This window comes from Aethalodelphis obliquidens, unplaced genomic scaffold (genome assembly GCF_003676395.1).
Source record: "Aethalodelphis obliquidens isolate GAN/ISIS:26980383/991018 unplaced genomic scaffold, ASM367639v1 scaffold4, whole genome shotgun sequence".
Lineage (NCBI taxonomy): Eukaryota > Metazoa > Chordata > Mammalia > Artiodactyla > Delphinidae > Aethalodelphis > Aethalodelphis obliquidens.
In genome coordinates, this window is record NW_020837948.1 from 15605910 (window position 1) to 15616395 (window position 10486).

The 10486-nt window shown below is 37.3% G+C and overlaps 1 long non-coding RNA gene across 1 annotated transcript; it reads right to left on the minus strand.

Moving 5' to 3' along the window:
* Positions 1 to 934: 934 nt before the first annotated feature.
* On the minus strand, positions 935 to 6569 carry LOC113616023 (uncharacterized). Its single transcript, XR_003431182.1, has 4 exons — positions 6396 to 6569; positions 4179 to 4350; positions 2067 to 2231; positions 935 to 1469 (listed from the first exon to the last, which is right to left on the minus strand). It is a non-coding gene; the product is annotated as an uncharacterized LOC113616023 (long non-coding RNA).
* Positions 6570 to 10486: the final 3917 nt, after the last annotated feature.

Sequence of the window (10486 nt, forward strand, 5' to 3'; positions counted from 1 at the left end):
AAAACAGGAAGGCACTAAGATATGAGCAAGGAAATTTTCACAGGGAGGTGGCAAGTTTAAAAGACACCGTGACTATCACAGGGCTGGACATACCAGTGAAGAAAGGAATCCCTGGCAGAGAATACCAAATACCAATATGCACCATACATGCCCAAAGAGAGGAGTACATAATCTCAGTTGATTTAAATCAATAAGTAAATAAATATTAAAGTTTACAGATACCTGATTGTGAGCTCTTAAAATTATTTCTAGTTAAGCTATAACATTTGAAAGTGGATTCACTTTAACCTTTTCACTAAAATGGATCAACCAGGTTTGAGATCAGTGCTTGAGCCAATGAAACAAGGGTAAATCATCAAGAATGCTGCTTTCTTAGGTTCTTCTAATAAGATTATTACCTAGTAATCACACGACTTTCCTGAGGTGATCAATCATATCTAAACAAACTTTTAAAATGCACATCTTGGGTGTTATCATGTATGAGGTTAGCTGGAAACATGGTGGCCCTTGTCTCTGGAACAACTGACATAAGCGGTGTACTTAAGGAGGAAGGTGGCTGCAGAGAGAGTAAGGCAGAGACAGGAAAGAACAAAAAGCTCAACACTGGATTAACACTTTACTTTTCCTTATAGTCTAGATGTGCATGGGGCCAACAATTCACTTTTTTTTTTTTTCAGCTGTGGTGGGTCTTAGTTGCAGCATGCAGGATCTTTATTGAGGCATGCGGGATCTTTCATTGCAGCGTGCAGGCTCTTTGTGGTGGTGCGCGGGTTTTTCTCTAGTTGCGGCGTGCGGGTTTTCTCTTCTCTAGTTGTGGCACGCAGGCTCCAGGGCACGTGGGCTCTGTAGTTGTGGCGCGTGGGTTCCAGAGCATTTGGGCTCTGTAGTTTGCAGCATGCAGGCTCTCTAGTTGAGGCGTGTGAGCTCAGTAGTTGTGGCATGCAGACTTAGTTGCCCCACGGCATGTGGGATCTTAGTTCCCTGACCAGGGATGAACCCTCATCCCCTGCAATGCAAGGCAGATTCTTTACCACTAGACGACCAGGGAGGTCCCACCAACCATTCACTCTTAAACCATTAACTCTCTTAGCAGAATCACCTGTTTGAGAAATTACCTACACCTTAATTTCATGCAGCTCACCACACAAAAATGAGAAGGCTAGCTGGATTCCACGTTCATAGGTTTCAGGACTTCCCTGACCTCAGGAAAGAGTTAAGAAGCTTTTGTTTTTAAATCCTAAGGAAAGTGGCCAAAAGGGATCATAATGAATACTTACTTACAGTACCTACAAGTGCCAGGCTTCTCACACACTCTCTCATGTAATCCTCATGACAACCCAGAAAGATAGGTGGTCCTATCATTTCTCAATATTTTACAGAAGAAGAAACAGGCCCAGAGATGAAATAACTTCTGCACTCCCATCAAACCACACCTCTTTCAAGAAGTTTTTCCTGAATTCCTGCCCGTCCTGTAATCAGATGGAGTGGTATCAGCTGGGCTCTCTCTCAACTTCAGCATTTCCTTAGCACTCTGAACCGTAACTAGCGTACATGCTTGATCACCATGCCCACCCTCTCGAAACAGTGTTGAAGGCAGTAACTATGCTTCACTGACATCTCTAGAAGAGCAGCTGGTATATAGTTGGGGTTCAATTAATGTCTGATAAATTTAAAGATTAAGTAAGTAAGTATGAAATTCTCCAAGGGCTGAGGCGACTTTGATGGCTCATCCATCAGTTCAGGTGTGATATTAGGGATCTTCTGGTCCTCCTACAAGTTCTTACAGCTCTGCCAGTCTTCTCACTAGGGAATGAGCCTAGGCAGTATACCTCAAATCCAGGAATCAGGCAGAGATTAATATAGATACATATATCTCTGATTCTTACCTCCAGTAGTTTTTAGCTAATATTGTTAAATTAGTTGTTTTTACCTAATGTTGCTGAGTTCAAAATTACATAAATTTGTCTTCCTAAAGACAAATTTATCCCATAAAATCTTGCATGTTTATCTAAGGGAAACACACCATTTCTAGATAAAGTACTTATACTATTTTTTTGAAAACCTACTGTGTTGGTAATGTTCCTAGTCATTAATTTCAGATTGGAGGAAGAGAGAATTCAGCCATTTTTCATAGTCCTGCAAAAATCATCCACAGCTCTGCTGAATCAAGCACAGGATAAAGCTACAAGATTCACTCAGCTGAAACTCATCACCTCAGCCACCATATGTTACTATTAAAACAAAAGAGGAATAGGGTTTTCAACCCAATTGTTTACCTAAAAAGTCTCTCTTAGGCAAGTTTGACCTTTACAATACGAATTTCATTTTGTTGTAAGCTCTAACATTTCTATTACTGCTTAACATGCACTCTTCATAGAGATCTGCCCTAACAATTTCTAACTGTATTTATTCATGCTGAGCATTCTGCTTAACTACTCGCCTAAAATGTAGTACGGTTACCAGAGAAATAATATTTCCTGTTATTTCAGGACGGTGAAGGTCAGACCAGTTTCATGCAAAGGGAAATGAAATGTTTTGTGTCTTTAGGCTGTGTAGTATAATTTCAGTGCTTTTCTTGCTCTTTATGGTAGAGCCTTCGACTGTTCCTCATTTTACTGTGATCACCATTGTTATCCCCTGCCCTCTCATGCTTTTTTAAATGAGCAAGGTTATTTCTAACATTCTACCACCTATAGGAATTGTGTATCATGCACAGCATTGATAATTTAACTTAAAAGCAGCCTTTGTTACCAGAAAGCAAGAAGAATTATATTCTTGCTTATATTATATTATATTCTTACATATGCTTATATTATATTCTTTAATCAAGTAATTAATCCTCTGGATAAAGTAATGTATTTCATTGTCTACAGTATTTTGAGGAGTCAGATGATCTCACAGAGATTGCCTGTTGTGGGGTTCTATTAAACTTGCCCACAGTGGTAACATAAGCCCATCCCTGGTTCAAGTGGCTGCTTTCCAATTGAGCCTTACAGCATAGTGGCTACACGCTTGGACTCTGGAGTTAGAAAGACCTGGATGTGAAACTTAGTTCTACCAGTAACCTGCTGTGTGAACCTAGGTAGGTTGCCTAACTTCCTTTGTTTTGCATTCAACAAATTGGATGCCCACTGTTCTATTATTACTACTCCTTGCTTACAGAACTACAGCAAAATGAGCTTAAGTACAATGACAGAATTTGCAAGCATTTTCTTCATTGAAAATGCAGTATGCACTGAAATCACGCCAGGACCCTCACAATATGGCTGAGAGTGGGAGGGGAAGTTCTACAGAACCAGGCAGTGTGTCAAAGTGTGGGCCCACATAGGGTCAGCAAAGTAAAACGCAAAAAGAATAGAGCAAGTGTAGATGAGGTTGGGACACGTGTCAATGTCAGGGGAGTTCAACCTTGTGGGTGAGGCACAGCTAAAAGTAAAATCCTGGCTATACACAAAGACAGGCATTTAAGTGGCCTTATAATCATCCACTGATTTTCAACTACCACTGCAACAGTTCACTGTTATGTTAGAGGTGAGCAGGCAGGAAGGAGGTGGGGTTGTAGTCACCTCCTTGAGAATCTCACATAAATCACAGCTTACAATTTTCCTATATATCAATTCATTACTGATGGACTATGTCTGTCATACATGAGAATGTTCTCCAATACGTGTTTTGTAAGTGTAGTGGGTTGAATGACCGCTCCCAAAATATATATCCACCCAGAACCTGTGAATATGACTTTATTGGGAAAAAAAAAGGGGGGGGTCTTTGCAGATGTAATTAAGGATCTCAAGATGAGATCATCCTGATTAACCAGATGGGCTCTAAATCCAATGACAGAGTCTTTGTTTCAGACAGAAAAGGAGAAGACAAAGGCATAGAGTAGAAGGCCATGTGAATACAGAGGAACAGCAACAGGGCCCCAGATGAGTAGCCAGATTTGAAGCCTAACTCCAGTCTCAGAAGGGAATCAAAGCATTCATTCATTCAGCAGTTATTTTATAGAGGGCCAGAATTTGATGGGTATAGTCCAATCATAAAATATAAGCTGGGTAGTAGGAAGGTGTTTCTGCAATTTGTCAGCCACCTGAACACCTTGGGCTTACCCTTGATCTGTGGACAGCACTGCTAATTCCAGGTCTTACCAACCAATGAATCTGGGACTGTTAACATCTTACCTTGTTCAGAACTGTCTCAGGAACCAAGGAAGTAGAGAGTCATTAGGAGAATGCCAGTGGCTGTCACTGTGAAAGTCAGTGCCTGGAGCAACAAGGCAACACTTCTTCCCTCGTCAATTTCTTCACCCTTTACGCAGCTGCCACTCGTGCTTCTCTGGCACTTTCCCATGCCCTTCAAAACATGATAAAAATAAATTTAGACTCCAGTGTTTCTGACTTAAAGTGTCATCATGTCATTAACTCAGTGTCTTCATTCTAGAAGGTGACTGACAGTGAGAGAGCAATGCTTAGTCCAGAGGAATGGCTTTCTCATATGACCATTTCAAGATGTCTAGTTAATATGGCAAAGCCTAGGCTCTCTTCTTTGAAATAGACAAAACTACAATATGAAGAAAAATGGGAAATATGACATAGAAATAGAAATATGAAATATAAATGTGTATGTGTATGCAGCCACAATGAGGAACCATACTTTAAGAAGTTTGTCAAAGAATGTCTGCATGTGTATAACTGAGTCACTTTGCTGTACAGCAGACATTGGCACAGCATTGTAAATCAACTCTACTTCAATTAAAAACTATGTATTTAAAAAAAAGTTTGCCAAGCATGGTGAGTATTAGACCTCATTAAGAGAGAAAGCTGAGAGTGGATTATGCATATCTCCAGATTACTAGAGGGCACCAGATAAGGAGTGAAATCAACAACTCCTTACTTGCAAAGGTAAGATCTGGGTGCATGGCAGAGCACTTGAGAGTCCCTTTAGCTATCTGACAACCAACTGTGGCAATGAAGTCAAGAAAGGGAAAACTGACATACTGAAAGAAAAATTCACCTGTTGGGTGAGAGGTGAGAAGAGAGATGGAGGACAGTAACCAGTTCTTGGCAAGGTAAGAGCTAAACACTAAATCAGTACACAAGAAATCCTGAAACACAGGAATTTTCAACATGACCCAATAAGAACTTCTACTAGATAACAGCAGAATCTAACCCACAGATGAGGTTTTCCCTTAATTTATAAAGCCTACAAAGACAATTAATTAATCCAGTTCACTGTTGAAGTTCTTCTGCTATACTATATCTTCAAAAAAAAAAAAAAAAAGCTGGTCCACTAAAAAATGGCTTTCCAAGCCTATTCTACTCATCATTGACTATGTTTTCATGTTGTCTATTTTATCCTTTGCAGCATCTAATGCTGTCTTCATTTCTGTTATGATTTTGTTTTTCTCTCCCATTTCTTTTTGAGCTCTACAGTTCACTATTCATTTCTTTCTGCTGTCTCATCCTTTGTCCTTTGTGCTTTTTCATCTCTTCTCAGTGCTCTTATTTCAAAGGATCATATATTCTATTATTTTGACAAATGACTCAGCTTTCCCTCCCCCTTTTTGTGTGGTACATGGGCCTCTCTCACTGCTGTGGCCTCTCCCGTCGTGGAGCACAGGCTCCAGATGCGCAGGCTCAGCAGCCATGGCTCACGGACCCAGTCGCTCCACGGCATGTGGGATCTTCCTGGACCGGGGCACGAACCCATGTCCCCTGCACCGGCAGGCGGACTCTCTACTGTGCCACCAGGGAAGCCCCCTCCCCCTTTTTTAAAAGCCTTAATTCTAAGATGAGTAATAACTATAAATGAACCATCATGAAATATGTAAAAAGATACACGAAAGGAAAAAACCCACCAAAATATATAAAGAAATACTTGAAGAAAAGAATTAAGACAGCCAAAAATTACCCCAAGAAAACTATACCACAAAACATATAAAGAAAGCAGATGAAGGTCATAAGGAACTTTTACATAAAACTAATGAAATAAACAGAAAAATAAAATCATGATTTAAATGAATGAAACATTAGAAGCATCAAAAAAGGGGCACTGATACTACTGAAAGCAAGGCCATGAATATGCAGGACAACACTGATAAAACTGAGCAAAATAAAATGAAAAAGAGAAAATACTTCACAAATAGTAGACAGAAAATGAAAGAATATGACAGACAAATGAGTTCCAAAATAGGCATAACTGACACTGCTGAAAAAGGAAACAAAACAAATGAGACAGAAGTTTGCTAAAAGATATAATAGAAGAAAACTTTCCTGAAATAAAAGATTGAAAGGTAAATTTTCCCCTCCAAAATTGATATAAAACAATCAACCCCAAAATTTCAAAGATGGACTTAAAAGATATTATGAGCACCCAAGCCAAAAAATCAATCAAGTCACCTATTGGTGTGTGGTGCATAAGAACCTGAGTTCACTTTCCATGAGAACTTTCATTGCCAGGTAACAGTAAAGCAGGTCTAGAGGATCCAGGCAGTAAAAGGGTGATCTAGAAATTTCATTCCCAGCCAGATATTCTTCAAAAGTAAAGGAAAATAACATCTCAAACATGAGGGAACTCAAGAATAATTGCAAAAATAATAAAGGATTAATGGAGTAAATTGATTCTACTTGAATAAAAAAGCCATGGAAATTATTTAAGAGTAGAATTTGGTGAAAGAATAGAATATAAATGCTGTAAATAATAAATATGCTGCAAAACAATCTAATTAATAAATATTGAGAGGAAGAACAAAGGAAAGAATATGGTATAAAGAATATAAGCACACTGATTTTTCTAATTTTGCAAGGCAGATTATCACTAGATATTGTTTAGAGCTGATAAATCAAGCAATGGAGATAATCTTATTTTAGAATATAAATGGAAACACTTAAAGATATACAAATAATAGTATAACCATGTAAACTAAAATAATACGCATGCCCTTTTATTACACAAGGAGACACTTAATGATTTTAAATCCCCATAAATCAATCCAAACTGTTTGAGGATTTCTTTTTAAACTTAAAAAAAATTAATTTTAAGGATTAGATCAAAAAGCAAACATACAAATGTAGGTGACCAGCCTATTCTGATATTTATATTAATATATTTTTATATTAAAGCTATGGTAATTAAAAAGATGAATAGATTAGTTGACTGACAGAATAGAGAATAAAGTCTAAATATATATATACATATGGAATATATATATATGGAATTCCACATATATGGAATTTAGTATATGATAAAAACTATATATGTTGGAGTAGTAGAGAGAGATTTATTGATCAGCAAAGAATGTTGGGGAAAACTAGCAGCCATCTGGAAATGGATCAAGCTAGATCCCTACCTTACTCCTATCAAAATAAATTCCAAGCAGACCAAAAGTTTTTAAAAGTTGTAAATACACATGTTCTTTGATCAAGTAATTCCAATTCTAGGGATATGTCCAATTTTTATATTTGCTTATCAGTAATACTAGTGTTAATATGGAATAATTTCTAAGATCTATTTTTAAACAAAGAAGCAAGTTACAAAACAGCATGTCCAGTATGTTTGTACTTACACAGCATTATACTGTATGATATATATATGTATATTTAACATTTAACATTGTGTACATGTGTATATTTAAAAATTTAACATTTATATATAAATATATATATTTTATATATATAAAGTTTACACATGCACAGAACATTTCTAGATAATATATTCAAGAAACTTAACAGTTGCCTTTGGGGAGGAGGGATTGGTGAATTGCATATCTGGCATCAGAAGGAGACTTTCCTTTCCTTGTATAACCATCTATATCATTTGGGTTTCTATCATTGGCATATATTGCTCTTTGGATGAATAAAAAGATATTTTAAAGCTCCAGGTAGCAGAAGTAGCCAGAGAAGCTCTGCACGGAACTGTACTTCCCAGGACCCAGGTATCCCAGTAACAATGGACTTACTGCACAAGTTACAGGCAATATTGCTGCAAGTTATAAAATACTTGATTAATTATAAAAGATGAATGGAGTCAGAATCAATATTATACAGCTGTAGTATATCATTTATTCAAAGAGTTAATTCTAGAATCACTGGCCTAATATCTTAATACTCAGTTGTGAAGACAGAAAAGTTATATTCATTACATATATTCTAGAAAAACTAAATATGGTTTAAGAAATTATGGAAATTAATATCAAATCTGGTCTCCTTTACTTGAGGGCAGATACTTTGATTTCAAGGCATCACTAGAAAAAACTATAAAAAATATCTGGTGATGTTTGAGGACCACAAATCTGTGGGTCACAAAATAATTCTTTTGTGAGCCAGTTTAATATGGAAATTTTATCTATATTTTTCTAATCAGTTTACAGATGCTGCATGGAAAAAGATCTAAGTTAAAAGGCAGAGCTTTGTCATATTCTTGGTAATAACTCTTTCAGTTTCAGCATTCCAAAAGTGGACTTATGCCCATAATTTCACATGAAATTTATTTGATCCAGAAAGAAAGAAAGGCCCACAGAGTAGCTCACATGAGAATGACATACTCATTTACTCATGCCATTTTGTTCTGAAAACATTTTACAGTTGAAGAATACATTTTTAAGGTATGTGATGATGATGGTACATTCAACTCTGTGAAAGGTAAGTAAAGAGGACTTCAGGGTATCATTGCAATTTAGATGTAGTTAATCCATCAAGAAGGCTCCTGAAAACCTGTCACAAGTTAACAACCTATCATTTCCTAACTGAACTACAGGTTTCATTTACTATCCTTACAAAATGTAGAGAGAAGTCAATAGCTTCAGAAATGCATTTAGTATAGAGATTCTAGGGGTTAGATGCTATAAAATTAATAGAAATTAAAAAGCATTTCACTAAATAGTACTAGGTCTGCTATATAATGTTACTTAAAATATGTTTATTGTATTTTTAGTTATACAATAGAGAATACAAGTACATTATAATTGTAAGAGGAACAGATTAATGTAATATATTAGTCTAATAACCATCTGATTTTTTATTAATTCATCTCAACCTTATAATTGATGCAAAAAATATATTTCCTGTTTAACAGACTTCTGCGGTACATTTCTTCCTCTCTTTCCCTGACAAAATCCCATTTTATCTGCTCCCTACATAGATTAGAACACTTTTTTTTTCATTAGGCTTCAACAATAAAACCAAATAATTATTTATTGAGTACCATTTATTTGTAAAACCCTATACTAGGCTCTGTAAGACACCAACATCTTTTTGAATAACCTCAAGGCCTCTGATGCAAGGATACTAAGGAAAAATCCATGTCAGTCCTGTTCAGAGAGTTCTTGTCATCTGAGCACTTAGACACCTAGCAGATCCACTCACATGGTAGAAATGGAATTAAAACACACGCATGGACTGGTAGAACAGTGAAAAACAATGAATTAAATTTATCAGGGTGGTCCTCAAGTAACCAAATAAAGAGATATAGACAATATGAGAACCGTTTTATCCTGCAAAACCCTTAAGAGGCTGGTGTCTTGGAGACACCAGGAAAAGGGGACTCATGGGTGAGACATGAACTAAAAACAGGGAAATGCTTTATAAGTTAATGTAAGGAAGGGATGTCACCTCTCTCACCACCAAACATACAACACTAGGAGCTAGGCAAGTACACTTCAGTGGAAGAGATGAAATCTTCTCAATAGGTATTAAACAATCTCAGATAGAAGACATTCACATGCCAATAAGAAAGAATTCCCTATGTAAAAACAAAAAACTAATAAACAGAAACCTCTATTAAATAGAATCAGGAGACCAGAAGAGGGAGCTCTCATGCCCCGAAAGGAAGAAAGATTCCTCTTCTTTCCTAGCAAGAGCTCAGTCAATGAAAAGCGATGGACTCTTTGTTTACTCTAGTCCTCCCAACTTCCTTTTCCTCTCAATAAGAGCACTCTCCTTCCCTTTGCCCTGTTGGGACTTGCAGATGGCTCACTATGGTAACCAACCCCAACTTGCAATTCTCTGCTAATCTCAAAGAACTGGCAGTCTATTTGTTTTAGATCAATATTTTGGTGGCCTTTAGGGGGACCAGGGAAGACTCCTGATGGCTCTGGGGCTAGTGAGCAAACAGGTGAGATGTCCAAAATTGAGCCCACTTGTCACTCACTTAAAAGGCTTTTCTTGCCAGCCCTGGAGTTTGAAGGTACATCTTTCTCTGGGATCCAAGCTTCTGCCCTCTTTGCATTTGAAGCTCTCCAGGCTATATTGAGGATCTATTTTAAGGTTTTGTCCTTTCTTGTTAAGGTCTTGTTCTGTATACAAGTATTCATTCAGCACTTCAGTCTGATTTGGGATCAGACTGTTTCAGCTGAAACTGGCCAAGAAACCTTCAGCCCATTACTTCAGGAACAGGGGGTGTTTTGATAAAACTGCACGGGTTTTCAGCCTTCAGCCCATTCCTTTTGTGGGACTCGAGGGACATTGTTCCAGCTAATGATTAAGAACTCTCC